This window comes from Aedes albopictus, chromosome 3 (genome assembly GCF_035046485.1).
Source record: "Aedes albopictus strain Foshan chromosome 3, AalbF5, whole genome shotgun sequence".
NCBI classification, from domain to species: Eukaryota; Metazoa; Arthropoda; class Insecta; order Diptera; family Culicidae; genus Aedes; species Aedes albopictus.
In genome coordinates, this window is record NC_085138.1 from 337,462,081 (window position 1) to 337,483,646 (window position 21,566).

A 21,566-nucleotide genomic window follows, 5' to 3' on the forward strand; every position below is an offset into this window, starting at 1 on the left:
TTCAGCTGGTAGCTTTGCCCCAATTTGCCGGGGTATTAGTTCGGGGAAATGATAGACAGCATTTTCCCAGGAAGTTGAACCTCACTTGACATGATGAAATTAGCACATGTAGGCGGGCGACCATTTTCCGGAAGCTCAGTGACTCCGCATCAAAATTGAATTAGCACCGTTTGCCTTTTGGGTGAAGGAGGGCGGTGTTGTCGTTTGAAGATTTGCAGGAAGTTGGCGTTGCTTTGGAGCAGGCACGTGACTTCCAGGAAGGTGTAATGAGCCTCTTTCCAAGATTACACATTTCTAGCAATTTAAAAGTAAGTGTGTAATTGTCTTGTTAATGAATGGCTAATTTGTTCTTATCAAAGCAAATAGAAAGTGTGAGTAGCAAAACCGAGAAAAGGTCCAACGGAATTAAGTTATTGTATCAGAAGCAATACAAAATAGCTTCTAGGATTTCTTTAAGAGCATCATAAAACTAAATTGAAAATTATATGTTTTTGTGAAGGTTTTTATACCTCCTCAATAATAATTAGATTTCTCTAGGAAAAACTGGTCAGCTCTTAATACCAATCCAATCCAATCCAATTCCAAATCCAATCCAAATCCAATCCAAATCCAATCCAAATCCAATCCAAATCCAATCCAAATCCAATCCAAATCCAATCCAAATCCAATCCAAATCCAATCCAAATCCAATCCAAATCCAATCCAAATCCAATCCAAATCCAATCCAAATCCAATCCAATTCAAATTCGAATATTTCACTTTGCACACTGGTTTGTTTTCGCAAACTCTGATACAGGTCTCGTCTCTGAACCTGACTCTGATTTAATAGCTAATCGATTGAAAGTGTGGTGGGATTAACTCTTAAACCCTCAAATAGCCTTTTGTATTTAACATTTTTAATCAGATTCACCCCGAAGTAGCATCCCATGTATTAATAGCGCGCTGCCTGTTGCACTGCGGCGTCAAACGATTTTTCCTTCCGAGAACGCTTTCGACGGAAAATCCTTCCATAATGCGGTTGGTTCGAATTACCTTACCGAAGGCGACCGTCCGGCGGATAGGGTCGACTCTTGGCAAAGCGATGATTCCGGGGAAGCTCTTTGTGAAGGAGCACCATCGAAAATCAATTCATTCATTCATTAAAGAAGATCCGGATCTGGGAACCGGGTTTTTCGATCTGCGAAGGTGGTTGATTGAAATCCACCGCGTGCTCTTCAATTAGGCTAATCAGGTTCCGGATGAGACAAACTTTACCTGGGAAAGAAGCGCATTGTGAACCGAATGAATTAATTATAAAGCGATAGGCTGAGCGTAACCCTGTTTGGAAAAGTAATTAATTTATGGATTAGTCTGAGGGTAGCAGACGGTGAAGGGCGAGACTGTTAAGGATAAAATTCACCAATAGTTGAACCATGACTTGATGAACATCATGCACAGAAAGAAAATCTGTTTTTATTTGAAAAGAAATACTGGTTTTTACGATTTATTTTCTTGGAGCCAACAATTGCTCTCTGGGGAGCCAAGAATGGCCTCTAGGGCTCCAAGAATGGCTTTATTGGGAGCCAAGAATTGCTCTCTTGGTAGCCAAGAGTGGCTCTCTTGGGAGTCATATGGCTCTCTTGGGAACCAAGAATGGATCTCTTCGGAACCATGAATGGCACTCTGGGAAGCCAAGGGTGGAACTCTTGGGAGCCAAGAATGGATCTCTTAAGAACCAAGAATTGCTTTCTTGGGAGCCAAGGGTGGCTCTCTTGGGAGCTATCAATGGCTCTTTTGGGAGCCAAAAATGGCTTTCTTGGGAAAAAAGAATGGCTCTCTTCGGAACCAAGAATAGCTCGCTTGGTAGCCAAGAATGGCTCTCTAGGGAGCCAAGAATGGCTCTCTTGGGAGCCAAGAATGGTTCTTTAGGTAGCCAAGAATTGCTCTCTTGGGAGCCAAAGGTAGCTCTCTTGGGAGCCAAAAACGGCTCCCTTGGGAAAAAAGAATGGCTCTCTTCGGAACCAAAAATAGCTCTCTTGGCAGCCAAGAATGCCTCTCTAGCGAGCCAAGAATGGCTCTCTTGGGAGCCATGGGTGACTCTCTTGGGAGCCAAGATTGGTTCGCTTAAGAACCAAGAAGGGCTCTATTGAGAACCAAGAATGGCTCTCTTGGGAGCCAAGAATGGCTCTCTTAGAAGTCAAGGGTGGCTCTCTTGGGAGCTAATGATTCATTCAAGAACCGTTGTCCTTTTTGGGTTTAAAGGAGCTTCCTTTGAAATAAACTATGGGATTTAGGAATGTTTTTTTCCTCTTTTTGCTGATGATAACGAAATGGAAAACATTTTAAACCACTTGAACATTGTTTTGATCATAATTTTTCGGTGTCTGTACGCAATCCAATCACCAGTGGTCAGTGTTCTCTCATTCCAGCCGAATAATACGGTTCAAATACGCTTCTTAGTATTTCTAATCTAATCTAAAAGGAAGACCTAATTGAATTGCGATGATATAGTCGCGTGTTTCCGCTCGCGTCAATCGAGTTCCATATTGAATGACGTCAACCATTTTCCGACGGATACTGACCGTCTATGAGGGTCCTTTGAAGCTGTGCGGTTGTCAATAGCGGAACAAGTCAATCAAATTGCGATTCATGTCCGATGGCGCAGTGTGGAATCGGCGTTGTGTAAATAAAAGAGCATGATATCGATATTTTGATAGGAAGAATGATGAGTTTACTCGCAGATAATGAGAGGAAATTATTGTCACATTCACTGACGAATTTAGATAATAATTTCCAATATATATTCATCAATGCCGTCCGGGCAGCCTATCCGATTTCCTCTGACAGGTGTCAGTGCCAGATTTTTCCGAAAATGTGCCATGTGATGACGCTGTGAGCAATCAGCATAATTGATGGAATAAATAAAAATCCTTTTCTATCACCAGCAAGTGCGGTTACACACTCCTAGCTGCCACAAGTCCTTATTTTCAATGTCAATCAAACCACGCAAGTTTATTACATATCACACCACACCCGCCCCATGCATGAAATTGTGCTCTTCGTGTGAAAACAAAACGATCAACCACCTGGGGCGTCTCCTTCGAGGGCTTCAATGATATTGGAATCCTTTTTCTAGGAAAACCCATTTTTAGTTGGCAACAGGCAGTCCGTAAAGTTTGGCATTAAACCAATCTTTTCACGCAGGGAGACAAATGGAGGAATGAACATTTTTTCTTCATCCAAATAAAGCCTATTGTGGAAAAACTCGACGCTCGTATCTGGCTGGCTATTAATAGGCCCACCTACTGTCAGATTTACTCGAGCATAAAAATGGAGCAGACAAAAAAGGGTTTATATTCCTAGGAAAAATGTTGTTGTGGTGATTCTTTAAATGTACAACTCATTTTTTTGCTCCTGCTCTTAAACTTCAAACTTCAATATTCATCAATTATTAGTTAGCAATTATCAATTATCAATTATCAATTGTCAATTATCAATTATCAATTATCAATTGTCAATTATCAATTATCAATTAACAATGATCAATTATCAATTATCAATTATCAATTCTCAATTATCAATTATCAATTATCAATTATCAATTATCAATTATCAATTATCAATTATCAATTATCAATTATCAATTATCAATTATCAATTATCAATTATCAATTATCAATTATCAATTATCAATTATCAATTATCAATTATCAATTATCAATTATCAATTATCAATTATCAATTATCAATTATCAATTATCAATTATCAATTATCAATTATCAATTATCAATTATCAATTATCAATGATCAATTATCAATTATCAATTATCAATGATCAATTATCAATTATCAATTATCAATTATCAATTATCAATTATCAATTATCAATTATCAATTATCAATTATCAATTATCAATTATCAATTATCAATTATCAATTATCAATTATCAATTATCAATTATCAATTATCAATTATCAATTATCAATTATCAATTATCAATTATCAATTATCAATTATCAATTATCAATTATCAATTATCAATTATCAATTATCAATTATCAATTATCAATTATCAATTATCAATTATCAATTATCAATTATCAATTATCAATTATCAATTATCAATTATCAATTATCAATTATCAATTATCAATTATCAATTATCAATTATCAATTATCAATTATCAATTATCAATTATCAATTATCAATTATCAATTATCAATTATCAATTATCAATTATCAATTATCAATTATCAATTATCAATTATCAATTATCAATTATCAATTATCAATTATCAATTATCAATTATCAATTATCAATTATCAATTATCAATTATCAATTATCAATTATCAATTATCAATTATCAATTATCAATTATCAATTATCAATTATCAATTATCAATTATCAATTATCAATTATCAATTATCAATTATCAATTATCAATTATCAATTATCAATTATCAATTATCAATTATCAATTATCAATTATCAATTATCAATTATCAATTATCAATTATCAATTATCAATTATCAATTATCAATTATCAATTATCAATTATCAATTATCAATTATCAATTATCAATTATCAATTATCAATTATCAATTATCAATTATCAATTATCAATTATCAATTATCAATTATCAATTATCAATTATCAATTATCAATTATCAATTATCAATTATCAATTATCAATTATCAATTATCAATTATCAATTATCAATTATCAATTATCAATTATCAATTATCAATTATCAATTATCAATTATCAATATCAATTATCAATTATCAATTATCAATTATCAATTATCAATTATCAATTATCAATTATCAATTATCAATTATCAATTATCAATTATCAATTATCAATTATCAATTATCAATTATCAATTATCAATTATCAATTATCAATTATCAATTATCAATTATCAATTATCAATTATCAATTATCAATTATCAATTATCAATTATCAATTATCAATTATCAATTATCAATTATCAATTATCAATTATCAATTATCAATTATCAATTATCAATTATCAATTATCAATTATCAATTATCAATTATCAATTATCAATTATCAATTATCAATTATCAATTATCAATTATCAATTATCAATTATCAATTATCAATTATCAATTATCAATTATCAATTATCAATTATCAATTATCAATTATCAATTATCAATTATCAATTATCAATTATCAATTATCAATTATCAATTATCAATTATCAATTATCAATTATCAATTATCAATTATCAATTATCAATTATCAATTATCAATTATCAATTATCAATTATCAATTATCAATTATCAATTATCAATTATCAATTATCAATTATCAATTATCAATTATCAATTATCAATTATCAATTATCAATTATCAATTATCAATTATCAATTATCAATTATCAATTATCAATTATCAATTATCAATTATCAATTATCAATTATCAATTATCAATTATCAATTATCAATTATCAATTATCAATTATCAATTATCAATTATCAATTATCAATTATCAATTATCAATTATCAATTATCAATTATCAATTATCAATTATCAATTATCAATTATCAATTATCAATTATCAATTATCAATTATCAATTATCAATTATCAATTATCAATTATCAATTATCAATTATCAATTATCAATTATCAATTATCAATTACCAATTATCATCAATTGTCAGTTGGTGTTGGAGACAAAGGGCAAAATGAAATTTGTATCGGCCTAATCCTTAAAAAATCTAGGAAATCTTTAAAAATATCTGTCGGTAATTTCTTTGGTTTGGTTTTTAATGTATTTTTTCAACATTTCCTGTGGAATTTTCTTGGGCAACACTTGAGCCATTCTTTTGACAATTTGCTAGACAATTAATTTCGAATTTTTTCATGCAATTTCTTTTTAAAATGCACCGCCATTAGAAAATAAATTCGGAAATGACTTTAGATTTTTACGAATCTTCAGCAAATTACATTGAAAAGTCCCATAGCAATGCTTTTGTAAGCTCTCTTTGCTTCTTTGTCATAGAATTCTCAATTCTGAAGAGAATTTCTTTAGTATTGCTTCAACAATCCCTTCAGAAATTTGTTTGTAAATCTCTTAAAAAATTTCTTTGAAAATCGGCCACTTCTTAAAATTCCCAAAACACACCTTAAGCATTTTTTCAAGTCCCTATCGTACCAATAAAGTAACATCTGCGACAAATCCTTTTCAATTTCATCGGTTATAACTTTCGAAGCTTCTTTGGTGATTCGGTAATCACATTAGAAAATGTATCGGGAATTTATTTGAGAATTTCTGAGGTAACTATTATTATTTTTCTTGAATATTCCTATACAAATTTCTTCAGGAATTTTTATGGAAATTATTTCCGTATTATTTTTGGTAAATTTCACTCATTTCAGAAATTTCTTTGAAAAATTCTTTCGGTAATAGATCTGATTGTTCAACAATAGCTTTGGAATTTTTCAAACATTTTTCTGGTAACTTCTTCCGCTATTTTTTGAGAAGTCCTTTGAAAAATTCTTTGCGAATGTCTGCACTAATTCCTTTAGCATTTTTCAACTACCTTCAGCAATTCCCTAAAGAATTGACTTGATGATTCTCATAGAAATTTCTTTAAAAACCTTGGGATCTCATACGGCATTTTTATTTGATTTCCCCTGTAATTTCTTTAGATTTTATTCTTCAAAAACGCTTCAAAGCTTCTTCGGAAAATTTCGTGGGCTATTTTTTAGCCAATTACTCTTGATGTACTTTAGCATGTCTTTAAGAATTTTTTCACAACTTTTTTGGAAGTTTCTTCGGCAACTCATTTAGGAGTTTTTCAAGCAGTTTTTCGGAAGTTTGTCTGAATCATCAAAAAATGCTTTAAGAATTTCTTCGTCATTTTTAAATTAATTCAGCAATTTCTCTTTCCATTTCTTCAGCAACCAACTTGGAAATCAGCAATTCCATTGTAAATTCCTCTAGCAGTTTCGATTGTAATTTCGAAAGAAAATGTGAAGTTTTGAAAGTAATGACTCAAGAGATTTTCTAAGCAATTTCTCAGGAATGTGCTGATGGAATTGTGGATGGGATTCCTAGGAGTATTTCCTGAGAAATGTCCAAACGAATGGACAAAGTACTTTCCAGAGAAGTTGCCGAAAACGTTTGCCGAGACATTTTCAAATAAAATTACCAACGGATTTTTCATAGGGAATGCCTAGAAGAAGCTTCTCAAATAAACTGCCGAAGGAATCCTCAAAAGAATATCCGAAGCAGATCCTGAAGGTGTTTTCGAATAAAACAAAAAGAAATTAAGGAAGAAATTTCAATGAAAATGCCGAAGTAATTTCCAAAGGCATCACAAAATGGTTCCGCGGTTATTGGTTTTTGATTACTTAAACAAGATGGAGAAAAATGCCAATTCTGAACTATTATGTAAACCGAAACATAAACACATGATCATATCAAAATCGAAAATACATATAAGAGAGAAAAACAATTCCAGGATTTTTTCTAAGGTTAACCAGGAGTTTCCCAGGTAACAATTTAATGCTGAATAATCGTTTTTTCAACCAATGTGAAGCAGCTTTCGTTTGAACACAAGATGCACAATTCTTTATTCAGCCCCTAAACATCTAATTTTGGTGATTTTATCCAACCTAAAGCTGGTTTGAGGTTCATTGAAAGGCTGATTTAAAGCTTAATATGCGCTTAGTCAGCAATCAATTAAATTTATTAAATTTGGTTAAAAATAAAAAAAAAACATTTTTTTAGCTTATTTTCAACCTTTGCGGCTTTCGATTTCCAGCGGAGTTGCTTAGGAATGTATAAATTATTCAATGAGAAAACTGGGAATTGAACTCGGAACTCCTGATTTATAGTCATTCACCTTATTACCTACACCACACACAAATGTACGGCTCCACCCCATTACCCCGAACGCCATTACCCCGAACGCCACTACCCCGAATGCCATTACCCCGAATAGGCCACTACCCCGAATGGGTCATTACCCCGAAAGCCATTTCCCCGAAAGCCACTACCCCGAAAGGGCCATTACCCCGAATCGTTCAGGAGATCACCAAAAAAGTGGTGACCGATTAGAAGTTGATGAAGGCTATAAGTTAGAAAATTGTAATCAGTAACTAGTGTAGGTATGAACACTCTTCTCCATCCTATGCCCCTATGTTAATTCTATTCTTAAACAGACGATTTAGGTACCGATTTTTTCCGTTTTCTTTTTGTAACGAGTAAAAAAAATATAAAAATAAAACACAAATCAAATAGCTCTTATTTACTTCGTTTTAGATAGCATGACAATGGGAACACATTGTTTAAGATAGGTTCCGTTTCCCTTGGGTTTCCGTATGTTGTGCTTCAAGCAAAAGTAAGGTTCGTGAAAACAAAAGCAGCAAACGCAATGAAATTAAGAAGACAAGTAAAGACAAATTTTCCATATTTTAAACTAGCTGCTCTTTTGAACTTTTAGCTATGACTATAAAAACTACAAGTATTTCAAACTGACATGTTCCCAAGTTGGTTGGCCTCAAGCACGATTGTAAACTGGTAGCAAACGATTGTGCTGGTTATCAAACTACACTTCTTCAAATATTTGCCTTCTTTTAAAAATAGGCTGTTCTTTTGAGTTTGCAGTTTCCAACCGTGTACTATTGCAGAGTTGTTTGGTAGCCAAACTGTTAATATCGTTTTTGAAATGTTTCCTTCTTTTCATCAGAAGCTGTTCTTTCGAGTTTGAGTGTTACTTAGTTTATTTGCAGACGAATATCTAACTCCATAGCGGATTTGTTCTTCTTTGGCTATTCTTTCAAGTAAAATTTTTCAGAATTGACTTGCGGCCATACTGACAACTAGATTTCTTTTGATTTGCTTTAGATTTTGATGATCAGTTTCCAGAACATCAAGCCCTAAAATTGTTTTCTGAATATTTTTTCAAGATTGTGGTACTGGACTGGATTTCAGATATTCAGTTCAGTTCACTTAGCAAGGTAGATCCAGCATCGTTGGACCAAATTAACAATTTTTTTCTGGCGACTAAACTGTAGCTTTTCTTTTCATGAAAGGCTGTTCTTCTAGCTGCACTTATAAAGTTTACTGGGAGTGAAAGCTGCTTACTGTATATGAGATTTGCCCTTCTTCAATTTATAGGCTGTTCTTTCTAGTTACGTCGTTACCGGGTTGATTGGCGAAATATCTCTATTAATTCCATCTGGTGGTTTTCCTTCCTTTAAAGTTGGGCTGTTCTTTCGACTTACATACTTTGTTACAGAGTTGTTTGGTAGCCATGTTGCCCTTTGCAGATTTATGTATTGGGGTCGTGCATAAATTATGTAAGTAGGAGAGGGTCTATCCAAATTCTAAGCTCTATACAAATTTACAAATTTTTGTATGAACAACTCGTAGACTTCGTGGCCGAGCGGTTAGCAACGTTAGTCGTTTAGGTATCTCGCATGCCTCGGAGTATGGGTTCGTTTCCCGCTCCGGCCGAGGAAAACTTTTCGTCAAAACAGAAAATACTCCACTGGGCCACTGAGTGTTATACGTGTTGTCCATTGTCTAATGTTAGTAATGTACAGTCTGTGTGGCCTCTGGCCGAAGATGGTGCAATTGTCCTTTAAAATTCTACGATGAGGAAGGGGAGAGGACCGAGGTGACCAAAATGCGGTCTACGTAATTTATGAATGGTCCCATAGGCGATTTGCCCTTCTTTAATTTATATGCTGTTCTTTCTAGTTATATCCTTGCAGACCTTATTGGCGGCCAACCTATCAATCACATTTTTTCACATTTAAGGAATGTTCTGTTATAGAGTTTTATTACCAAATCATCTATTCCTCCTTAAAAGATTTTTTCTTTTTCTAACTATAAAATGTTCTTTCCGGGCCTATTTTGCAATTTGTATTATTTGATCTCGCCTAATGATCATTAGACTTATTAGTGATACTTTGGCCAAATGTCTTTTCGGCCTAATGAGCCGGTATCGATAGCCAGTATATGAAGGACCTTTGCTGACAGCTCTATCTCATACAAGATCATCTCTAATACGTATTATTCCATGATTTTGTTTTAAGGTTATTCTTTACAATGATATCTTCTGGTATTAAAGCTGACAGTAATGTTATTAAATTAATAAAAATATAAAATACCCATCATCAGAATAACCCATCTAAAAATATGCTTTCGGGGTAATGGCGTTCGGGGTAGTGGCCCATTCGGGGTAGTGGCGTTCGGGGTAATGGCCCATTCGTGGTAACGGCTTTCGGGGTAGTGGCATTCGGGGTAATGGGGTAGAACCAAATGTACACATATCCTCGAAAACAAGAGCAATGCTTGTTGTATCTGATTAATCAAGAACATAAGTTAAACTAAACCTGTATTACGGCTGAAGAAGCTATGTAGTTTCTGTAAAAAAAAACTGCTTGGGTCAGGAGTCAAAAATTATTTGATTAAATGTTGAATAACGGATGATTAATTCTGCATATTGGTATACGTTTCAAAGCTGGTTGCAGAGATGAATAATATTCTATTCAATTTGATATTCAGCTGTCATTGTATTCAGCCACTGCCACCATTAACCAGCCAATGTTCAGCCAATACTCTCTCTGTTACTTGGGTCTTTTTTGAAATTATCTAGGGATTCCTCTAGAATTTTCTTCAGGATTTTCTTCTGAAATTACACCAGAAGCACAGAGAACAGACATCCAAGTCCAGTTCCGAAACTGTGTAAGGAATTTAACGACCATTTGAAATCGGCAACACAAGTGGCAATAGCGTGGCGCTGCAATCGGTTAATTTCCCATACTAATTTAATTCACCACTTGAAATGTTTCAATTCACCACTCACTGTGGCAATATGGTGTTTGGTGGCGTTAGTGTTGTCATCGTGTATTGGTTCGCAACCTTACTCAAGTAAAGATTCAAATCCTTACACAACTTTCCGAATGAAATTTGTTCTAGCCGGGATGTCTGTTCTCTGTGCCAGAAGTTCCTTCTAAGTTCTATGTTTTTCCTGATATCCAACTGAGATTTCTGATGGGTTTTCTGCAGAAGTTTCTGATTCGTCCTAAAATTTCTACTGGTTTTCGTTCTGGAATTGGTACTATAAAATGTCCGGAAGCTCATTCTGTGATTCACCCAGAAGCTTTTTCTGGGATTCCTCCAGGAATTTCTTGCTAAGTTCTTCTGTAAGTTCCTGGTGTGATTTCTCCGGGAACCCATTCTGGGATTTTCCTCTTAACTCTATCTACGAACCCTCCGGGAACTTATTACAAAGTTACTTTTGAAAATTCTGCCGGGAGTTTTTTCAGGGTTATCTTCTAAAATTCCTGTCGATTGTTTCTGGAATTCCTTCGGGAGGTCATTTTGGAATTCTTTGAGATATTCTTATTGGAAATCCTCCTGGAGTTTATTCACAATTCCGCCAGGAGATTTTTTTTTTCAATTCCTTATGAAATTTTCCAGGAGTATCGTGCTATGCGGCGTTCCTTATAAAATTCTTTTTGGGCTCCTTCTAATAGCTCTTTCTGTGATTACATTCTCCCAGAAATCTTTCTATGAATCCTGAATAAAAACTCCTGAAGACATTTCAAAAGGAAATGGAGGAATCGCAGGAGGAATTCCCGATAGATCTAGGAAAAGTTTAGAAAGGCGTTTAGTAGTACTGTGAAAAGTTGATGATGAAAATAGTTACCATAAAAGTAGGCTAAAATCATGAAAGTTCAATTAATTTTACCACTAATTTGGTGTCCGGCCATTTGGCCGAACGCTATTTGGCCGAATGCCATCTGGCCGAAAGGGTCATTTGGCCGAATGTCGTTTGGCCGAACCAATATGATCATAATAAATATTTCCTTCTTTTGATCATAGGCTATTCTTCCCAGTTTTGACATTCAGGGATTAGTTGGCGTTGAAATTTCCAATATTTTATCCAAGATTTTTCCTTCTTTGTTCTTTCGAGTTATAGGGGAGACTGAGGAGACTTGTTCCCCCCATATTTTCTCGGAATCAAAATCAGTTTTCTTCTAGAATATTATTTCCAAAACTACATTTTGACAGGCGACAACGTTTTGGTTACAATTGATTTTGATTGTGCATTGCATTATTTTTTAATGGCTGATGGTTTGTTTTCAGTCCTTCAGAAATCTTTTGGACAATTCCGAAAAATCTCAACAACTTTATAAAAAATGAACCAAATCGAGTCAAAATTTTACAGCACATAGTGTAAATAAAATACTTTCCAACTTATTAATTCATATAAGGCTGTTCAATAAATATTTTGATTAATGCAGCTTGGTATATATAAGTGACATGGGGAGACTTGATCCCTCGAAGATTACACACACATTAAACGTGTGAAAAATAGAATTCTATTTGGAAGCCTCTATTTACTCGGAATTCTAGTATATTCAATGATAAAACCTGTCAGATAATTATTATTTTATTACACACCATAAAAAGAGGGATCAAGTCTCCCCATTTTCAAAATACAGGATCACCTTAACAATTTATGGAAGTCTTATAATTTCAAATTCACCATATTCATCAAAAATACAAGAAAACTTGAAATGAAAATGAATAGGAAGCTTCTGGACTTATTTTCCCTTTAAATTAACCATGTGCTCAAAAGGGGATCAATTGTGGCCCATTTTTGAAAAATAAATCATAAGACATGCCTCCATAAAAACACAGTATTGAAAACTTTAACAATAATTTAAAGTCCTTCTGTTGTGTATAAACTGTATATTCTGTACAAAAAAACGGATCAAGTTTTGTGTTTTTCTTGAAGTTTCAGGCAAATTAAGAAAAAGGGATCAAGTCTCCCCAGTCTCCCCTACTGATGTGGGGAACAGTGGCATGGTCACTTAAGTTCATCATACTTTTTTCGGCCAAACGGCATTCGGCCAAATGGCATTCGGCCAAATGATCCCTTCGGCCAAATGGCATTCGGCCAAATGACCAGGAACCCACAAATTTTATTTAACCATTAGAAGCCCAGATCATGAGATCATGACCAACCGATTACTGCAAAAACAGACAATTTAAAATGGAATTGATAGACTAACTAAGACTATTTTAAGAACCTCATAAGTGAGATTGTGACCAACTTAAGTCCTCTTTTCTTAATATAGTATTTCTCTTGCAAAAGGTCACATCTCAAGTGTGGGCAGAACAAAATAAATCTTTTAATATTCAAAACTGAGTGTGCCAAATTTCTTCGAATTTCAGAAAGGACATTTAGTAAAAAAAATTAAAGATCACCTGAAGTTCTATCTAAAGGAACTCCAGAAAGAAGGGTTTGTTGTAGGAACTGTAGGAGGACCTGGAATCCCTGATTAAACTAATGCAGGAATCCTTCAAGAACCTTCTTCAGAATTCCCCGGAGCAACTCCTGGGGAGACTTCTGTTTAATGTTTCAATGTTCAATGTTTTTATTTAATATTATCATCCAGAATATCTTTCTATCTGTCAACAAATTTCATTCCCGGATATAGCAAATGGTGGGCACTGGTGCAGTCACGTGCTCCGCACCATTAACAGTTGCATAAAACTTTCGCATAACCATCCGATCCATGCTCTTCTGCGATTTATTCGTGCTGCCGTTTGTTGCTGTGGTGGCTTGGTTTTTCTTTTGCTCTTCCCATCCTGTATCGCCCTCTGAGCCTGGAACCGGCTGCTTACTATTAACACAGATTTAATTCAAAACCTGTGTAAAAATAGTAAAAACCATATAAGTTGTTCATTGCCACCATCTATACAAAAAAAAAGCTGCAGTAATTCCTATATGACAGGAATTATGTGCATGTATCATTTGCACTCAAGCGTTATGAATGCGATCGTTGCGCCATCTGTGGGGTCTCCAGTTAGCCTAGTGGTTAAGGCTATGGATCGCCAATCCGGAGACGGCGGGTTCGATTCCTGTTCCAGTCGGGAAACTTTTCTCGACTCCCTGGGCATAGTGTATCATTGTACTTGCCACACAATGTACAAATTCATGCAATGGCAGGCAAAAAAAGCCCTTCTATTAATAACTGTGGAAGTGCTCTAAGAACACTAAGTTGAAGAGAGGCAGGCCAAGTTCCAGTGCGAACGTTGAGCCATAAAGAAGAAGAAGAAGACGTTGCGCCATCTCAACATGGTTGCTAGTTAGGATCCCTTTTTGAAATGGCGGTTGAAAGTGTTTACACACATTTTGTATGTCAGCAGGAACGTCTGTTATCTGTGCTATTATACCAATTATTGGCAATTATCATTTTATAGTTCGAAATACCTATTCAATTGTCAACTTCATCATGGCATAAAACTAGGTGGCAGATGATGGATCAACCTTCTATTTTCCTAGTTTTTCAAAGATCAACTGTTCAAAACAGAATAGTCAAAAACGCTGGAAAATTTTCCATCACTCTCTATGACAGTCACCATTTTATATTGATTTAAAAAAAAACGATAATAACCTTTAATATCATTGTGAATTTTCACCTCCCCTCACCCAAAACACATAAAGATCAATTTGTCCAATGGTTTCGATTCTAGTTTACGATCCTGGTTTGGTCACGTCGTCGTTGTCGCCGTGTCGTCCGTGATGCCTTGTCGCGCCATCGTCAGCAGACGTAGCCATCCACCGACGACGCGACGACATTGATCCGTTCGTCGGAGAGGATACCTAAGCGACCGGGCCTCGTCGTCGTTATTGATCCCAATGGGACCGGCTTTGATTCTCCGCCCGCATCACGGCACGGTGCGTCGGGAAGGATAAGTGGCGCATTGCTAAATAAATAGAAGAGGAAAAGATACCGAAAGGAAAACGGTGCGTAAGCCGACGACGACGATGACGTACGGTCCCGTCGTAATTGATGGGGACGCATTATGATTGATGATGATTGCTGATTCTTTAGGTCTGAGTCTCCGAGCAGCAACAGCAGTATGGAGCCCCGCTCTGTCTCGCCTTTTTATTGGATTGCCATTTTTCTGCAGTATCTTTTGCCCCAGGAGGCACCACAGGATGTGGAATCCAATTGAGTGGTAAATATGAGGGAAAGGGTGAATCCAACGTTTTTCTCCTTCTATAAACTTTGCTGGCGGCTCATATGGCACACAGGATTTTGTTCCAGTAATTTCATAACAAAGATCATGACGCTGATGAATTACGGTCTAATGATTGTTTATGAAACTATCAGGATAACATTTGTTCCATGCACTACTGGACCAGAGGGAGACTAATTGCCATACAAAATAAAGCTGATACGGAGGGAAGAATTAGCCCAATATGTACTGATGACGTACATGTGATATTTACTGGTAGAAGCATTCTAGGGACTTTCCAATGGGTTTCAGAAAGTGTTCCATCGGAAGGAGGTTCAGGGGTTTTTTTAACGAGTTCCAAAGGCGTTTGTGTTCTAGGGGATTTCAGGAGCATGCCAGGGGTTTCCCAAGGAATTTAGGAGGTTTCAAAAGCGTTCCAGAGGGTCTCAAGGACATTCCATGAGGATTGAGAGGCCCCACGGGCGCTCCCGAGGTATTCCGTACTGTTGAAGTAGGCAATCGGTAACGGTTGCAACCCTTAGCAACGCCCTTGGTTACACAGTTTGTTAGGAAAATTTCCTAGCCAGTTCTTCTCAAGTGCTCAAGCTGTTCGGACGTAAAATAAACGTTTATTGTGAATTCAAGTCTTTTCCTCCTGAAATATCCGTCGTTCCAAATCCTATTCTCAATAGGTTATGGGCCCAGGCACGACAACGGTCGAGGTTGGAACGAGGTGGTTTCGCTGGAAGAGGAATTGTAAACCTACGTCGTCTGAAGGTCTGGATCTCGAACTAGGAAGGATTTGGAGCAGCTTGAAGTGTGTAGGTGAGTTGCAAAGGCAGCAACTGGCAAGGCTGGAAAGGCACGGATCAACCGAAGTGAACGATTTGCTGGAGTTCCACGATGAGGTCTGCAAGCCGAAGCTGACTGGTGCTGATGGAGGCGTGCGACAACCTACAGGGACGTTTGAGATGCTTCTGCAGCCAACCAGTGAACCGGGGATCGTTTTGTGGAAGCTTGAAGATGGCCATCTTAGGCTGGATGACGAAGATGACGTACCGGCGGTCAGATAGTCAGAAACAAGAGCAAAAACGATATATTTTTTGGGTTCATGTTTGAAAAAAATGTAGAGGCAGATGATTGTGACGTGGGCAGGAGAAACTGTCCGATTGAGAGGGGGTGTTGAAGTAGGCAATCGGTAACGGTTGCAACCCTTAGCAACGCCCTTTGGTTACACAGTTTGTTAGGAAAATTTCCTAGCCAGTTCTTCTCAAGTGCTCAAGCTGTTCGGACGTAAAATAAACGTTTATTGTGAATTCAAGTCTATTCCTCCTGAAATATCCGTCGTTCCAAATCCTATTCTCAATACGTACGGTTTAAGGGATTTCACAGGGGCATTTCAAGGACATTTTATACTATTTGGAAAGTGTCCGCTGATGTCCCTTTAGGCGTAAATGGCCACATCCGCCTCTCCGGGGAACCTGTTCCAGAATGACCACGTCTAGCGAAAATCACCGGATAGCCTTCAGATAACAAAAAATGCTTTCCGAGAAACGATTCCAGATTAACCGCATCAAACGGAAGGAGAAATGCGGTCAAACTGGTTGTTCTATCAGTGATCAGAATAGTGAAAGTGTTTCAGCAGAATTTCAATGTTTCGGTCAGGGACGCAGTAAAAGGTTGAATCTGACCAAGTCAGAGAGCCAAGGACTGTGAAGGATTGCATACGTACGAAGTGCAGAAGACTCCAAATCCTGACGAACGGAAAAATAAGACGGGAAAGCCACAGGCTTTGAGACAGTAGATCCAGATGCTGATGAAGCTCCATTGTCCCACTATGAAGATGAGACGTACGTCAAGACGGAATTTCCTGCAGCTTTCGGGGTCGTCAAAAAGTTACTAGGGAAGGAGGTCATATTTGAGGAAAACATGAAGAAAAAATTTGTTTCCATGAAGAAGAAGCTGCAGTCTGTGATGTACGGAACACAAAAAGCGGCGCTAATAGTGTTGTCAACGCTAAAATAGAAAAGGGTACTATGTGAGCCGTGGAATTCCGACTGCTGTGTTATAACATGTACAGGGTCTGAAAAGTTCTTTTTTATGGTTGGGTGACAAAACGTCTACAGACAAAACGTCGAAATTCCCAAAAGGAAGAATCTCAGACGGAACCCTTAAGGAATTTCAGAGGAAACTTTTGGTCTTATCGCAGAAGAATGACCTAGAAAAATAGAGGTAGAAATTCCTCGAGCATATCTTAAAAGGGACTACTACGGGAATCTCACAAAGAATTCCTGACGAAATTCCAGAAGACACTCTTGGGAGAATCTTGGATGAAATAGTTGCAAATACCCTGAAAGGAGTTCCTGGAAAAATCTCGATAGAGAGGGTACTCCTGATGGAATCTCAGAAGAAAATCCTGAACGAAACATAGGATTCCTCAAGAAAGAAACCCTCAGTTGCAGTTTCTGTAAGAACTATGTAATCTTTTTTAGAATTCCTTTAGGAGTGCCATCTGAAATTCTTGAGTTCTTTCTGAGATTCCTTCAGAAGTTCCTTTGTGATTCCTCTAGAAGTTCTTTCTGGAGTTCGTCGAGGAGTTTCTTCAGGGATTTCTCAAGGAGACCCTTCTGAGGTTCCGCCTTCTGAGGATTGCTCCTAATGAGGATTACTTCTTCTTAGATTCCTCCAGAAGTTTCCTCTTAGATCTCTCCATGAGTTTTTTTTTCAGTGTTATCTATAGGAGTTCCTTCTGAGATTCCCTCCGATATTCATCCAGAAGTGGTTTTCAGGGTGAATTCCATTTAAAATTTCTCGTGACGTTTCTTCAGGGATTTTTACAGTAGTTTTTTGATCAGGATTTTCTTCCCGTATTCTTTCTAAGATTCATGCAGGAGTTCCTTTAGAAATTCCAACAAGAGTTCCTTTTGGATTTTTTCCAGGAATTCGTTTTGGGATTCCTACAAAAACTTATGTTGCGTACTCCTTCCGGGGTACTTTATGGAATTGCTTCCAAGATTTTTTAGGAATATCTTCTTGAACTTTGGAATCATCCAGGAACTCCTGCTGGATTTTTCTAGCAGTTTCTCCTGCAATTCTTGCTTATTCTTCTTGAATTCTGGAATTCTCTCAGATGTTCACGGATTTTTTTTAAATGGAATTCTCGCGCTTAGTATCATACGGGCGTATCTACAAGGATCGATTTCTCTTCATCGATTTTCTCTTTGGTAATAACATGGCCGGCAAATCATTTTCGGTTGTTTTGTTGTTTTAGATGCTAGTCCTAGTAGTCCTTTACTACTACACACCGGAAGATTATCCGAGTATTGGTCATATTTCCCGTAATAATCCGAAGAGAAAACCGATGAAGATAAATCTACCACTGTAGATTACTGTCTTCTATGAGTTCATTATATTATTCTACAGGATTTTCTTGGGAAACTCATCCAATAACTTCTTAATGAATTCTGCAAGTTTTGTAAGTAATCGCCCGGAGATTCAAGAATCAAGCTATGAGTACATTCCAAGCGGAGATTCAAGAATCAAAATATGAGTACATTCCAAAAGGTGGATTTTTAGAAGAAGCTCTTAATGGGATTTCTGAAGGAACTTCCACAGTAATACCCTGAAGATTTTATGGAAAGAAAATTTGGAGGAATGTCAAAACACATTTCAGAAAAGTATCCTGGAGGGCGTGAGTGAGAAATGGTCAAAGTGGAGGGGAACTTGCGAAAAACTTACGTTCTCTCGGTGAGATCTGGAAGATTCCTTAAACTCCTGGAGAATTTCTGGAAGGAGTCCTGGACCAATTCCTGAAGGAATCTCTGAAGGAATGCCGTAAGGATTTACAGGAGAGATCCCTGAAAGAACTACAGAATAAAATCCCAGATGAAACCCCCGAAAAATCTTGGAAGAATACTAGAGGTAAGTTCGAATGGAATTCAGAAAATCCCTGGAACAATCTTGAGTTATTCCAGAATAGCTATCAAAATTTCTGGGAGGCACATGGAGATTTTCTGCAACGATTTTGATGAGGTTAGCAGAGGTATTTAGAAGAAAAATAACCATTTTAGCATTATTCCGAGAATTTTATCAGAATATCTATTACGAAAAAATAATGAAGCACTACAAATGCATATTAAAATATACCATGTGGGGTGGAACCTTACAATTGCGTAATAAATTAGGACATCACACTTGGACAAATACAACACAAAACATATATTTTGCCCTGTTACTCTAGTGGATAACAATTTCCGATGACAGGATGACGAGGTTTCATAAATTTTGTTAGTCCATCAGTCAATCCTGTAATCGTATTTTCTCCGGCAGGTTGCCTTTGGTTCACAGCATAAGTTACTTTCATAGCTCTGTTTTGTCCAGGAATTTCTAATCCTAAGGGGGCACCCCAATTTGGGTTTTATCACTAGAGTTCTATAACTTGAAGTCTGGCCAGGGAAAGGTTTACATCTCTAGTACTTTATCACCGCCCGAAATGGCCTGAATGTTGGCAATCGAAATAGGATTGCGAGCCTCTATTCTGCCAGAGCCCTATAAATGTGCATTAATTCTAGGGGAATATTTACAAGTTAAAATAGCACATTTAAACACAAAAATAAAACTTGTAATATATCTCCACACTACTTTTGTTGAATCCCACCAGTATTTCCTAATAAACTCCACTGGAATATCTCCTACAATAAATACAAGCATATTGTCAACGAAGGGAACTTTTAGTGGCTACGCAGTCTTTATTCTACAAATAGTGTGCACTAGAGACAAAACGAGAACATTATTTTCCACCTGATGAAAGCACACCATCCCTCAAGTGCCAAAACGTTGGGTAAACAATAAACCCGTTTGAAGGATAAAAACTGCGTAGCCACTAAACGTTTTCAGTTAAGATTACAGTATATCTTAAAAAGCAATTATGTATCAGCGAAGTTTTCCAAATAAACCGCATTTCTACCAGATCATATCCCAGAACTGCGGAATCAGCATAAGAATTCCCTCAGAAACCATTTTAGAGTCCTCTTTATGCAGGCATTACCAAGGCGTTCAATGTTTGTTTATATCGGAAATATTAACTGTCTGGAATGTCTTAAATCTCTTCTGAAACCACCTTAAACGTTTATGAAACGTATTAAAGCGCCGCTGATATCTCCCTGAAGCTAACTTAAGAGCAGTCTCAAGCAACACGACTTGTTTCAAAGCCAGTAATAGCAACCTTAATGCAATTTATTCACTGTCCGTATTATAGACGTTAGAATACAATTGCTTCTTCTTAGAAACCCAAAAAGCGCCGATTCTGAATCGTTATGCAACATGAATGGGAGGGAATGATAAAAAATAAAAAAAAGGTTTAGTCCAGACACGAGCTATGGACACCAGGAGTATTAACTAGTCCCCACGCGCAAGTTTTTTTGCAACACATTTGAAACATCTGAACAAACAAACCAGAGTTAGATGTTGCATGACTGTAACATAGCGCATTTAATGCAAGCTGACTATTTTATCACTTGTGAGGAATATGTAAGCTCTGCCTCCACGAATCGATGTCAAACACGAGGTATTTGGTGGTTTCTATGGAACAAAGCCGAAACTTTAAGAAAAATTAGAGTCTAAATGCAACTCAATTGACAAGATGGAAGTTGAGTGTGCTTACAGTGCAACTCATTTAGACCAAAGCATAGAAAGCCACATTTTTGGATGATGCTGCTTGGGGTGATCCAAAATGTGTTTTCAAAAACTATAGGCCCTTTTAACCCCCCTCTAAGCCCCCTGTACCACCCTGAGACCCTCCGAAACCCTAAAAAACGCCTGCGTAATGCCTCTGCAACCCGCCAAAATCCTCTGAAGCTTCCTGACGGAAACTATGGCAAAAGATCGAAAGACATGAAGTCGGTGGACAAAAAGTCGAATGGACAAAAGGTTAAATAGACAAAAGACAAATTGAAAGTGAACTGAAAGTGAAAAGGGGATCAGAGGGCTTTAATGGAAATGCCTTCGAAATTCCTCCAAAACCCCCTCGGACCCCATGTCATGCACCTGAAACCCTGAGAAACTCCCGAAAGTGCCTACATAAAGTCTGCGTAATATCTCTGAAGCTCGCCCAAAATCCTCTGAAGCTTTCTGAAATGCCCTCGAGATCCCCCTAAAATCCTCTCGGACCCCCATATAACGCACATGAGACCCTCAGAAACCCATGAAAACGCCTACGTAATGCCTGCGAAACGCGCATCAAAACATCTGAAGCTTTTAAAAATGCCTTCGAAACACCTATCGGATCCATGTTACGCAAATGAGATCCATCGAACCCCCCCCCGAAAATGCCCTTGATACCCCCATGCAACGCCTCTGACCACCCCTCCTGAAACTCCCTTGAAAGTCATCTGGAACCCTGCATAACCCCCTTTAAATCTCCAGGCCACTCGCCCTTTTTAAACTTTTCTGTAATCTTCAAATCCATTTGGGTAAAAACTCTATTTGGGTAGTCCCGATTCATTACCTAAATGAAGGTTTGGGTGTCAGAGGATTTGAT

General features: G+C 36.8%; 1 protein-coding gene across 2 annotated transcripts in view; it reads right to left on the reverse strand.

Moving 5' to 3' along the window:
* The window catches only part of LOC109412774 (tachykinin-like peptides receptor 99D), a 670,157-nt gene that overhangs the window by 17,350 nt on the left and 631,241 nt on the right, over positions 1-21,566 (reverse strand). The gene's annotated exons all lie outside the window — the stretch shown is intronic.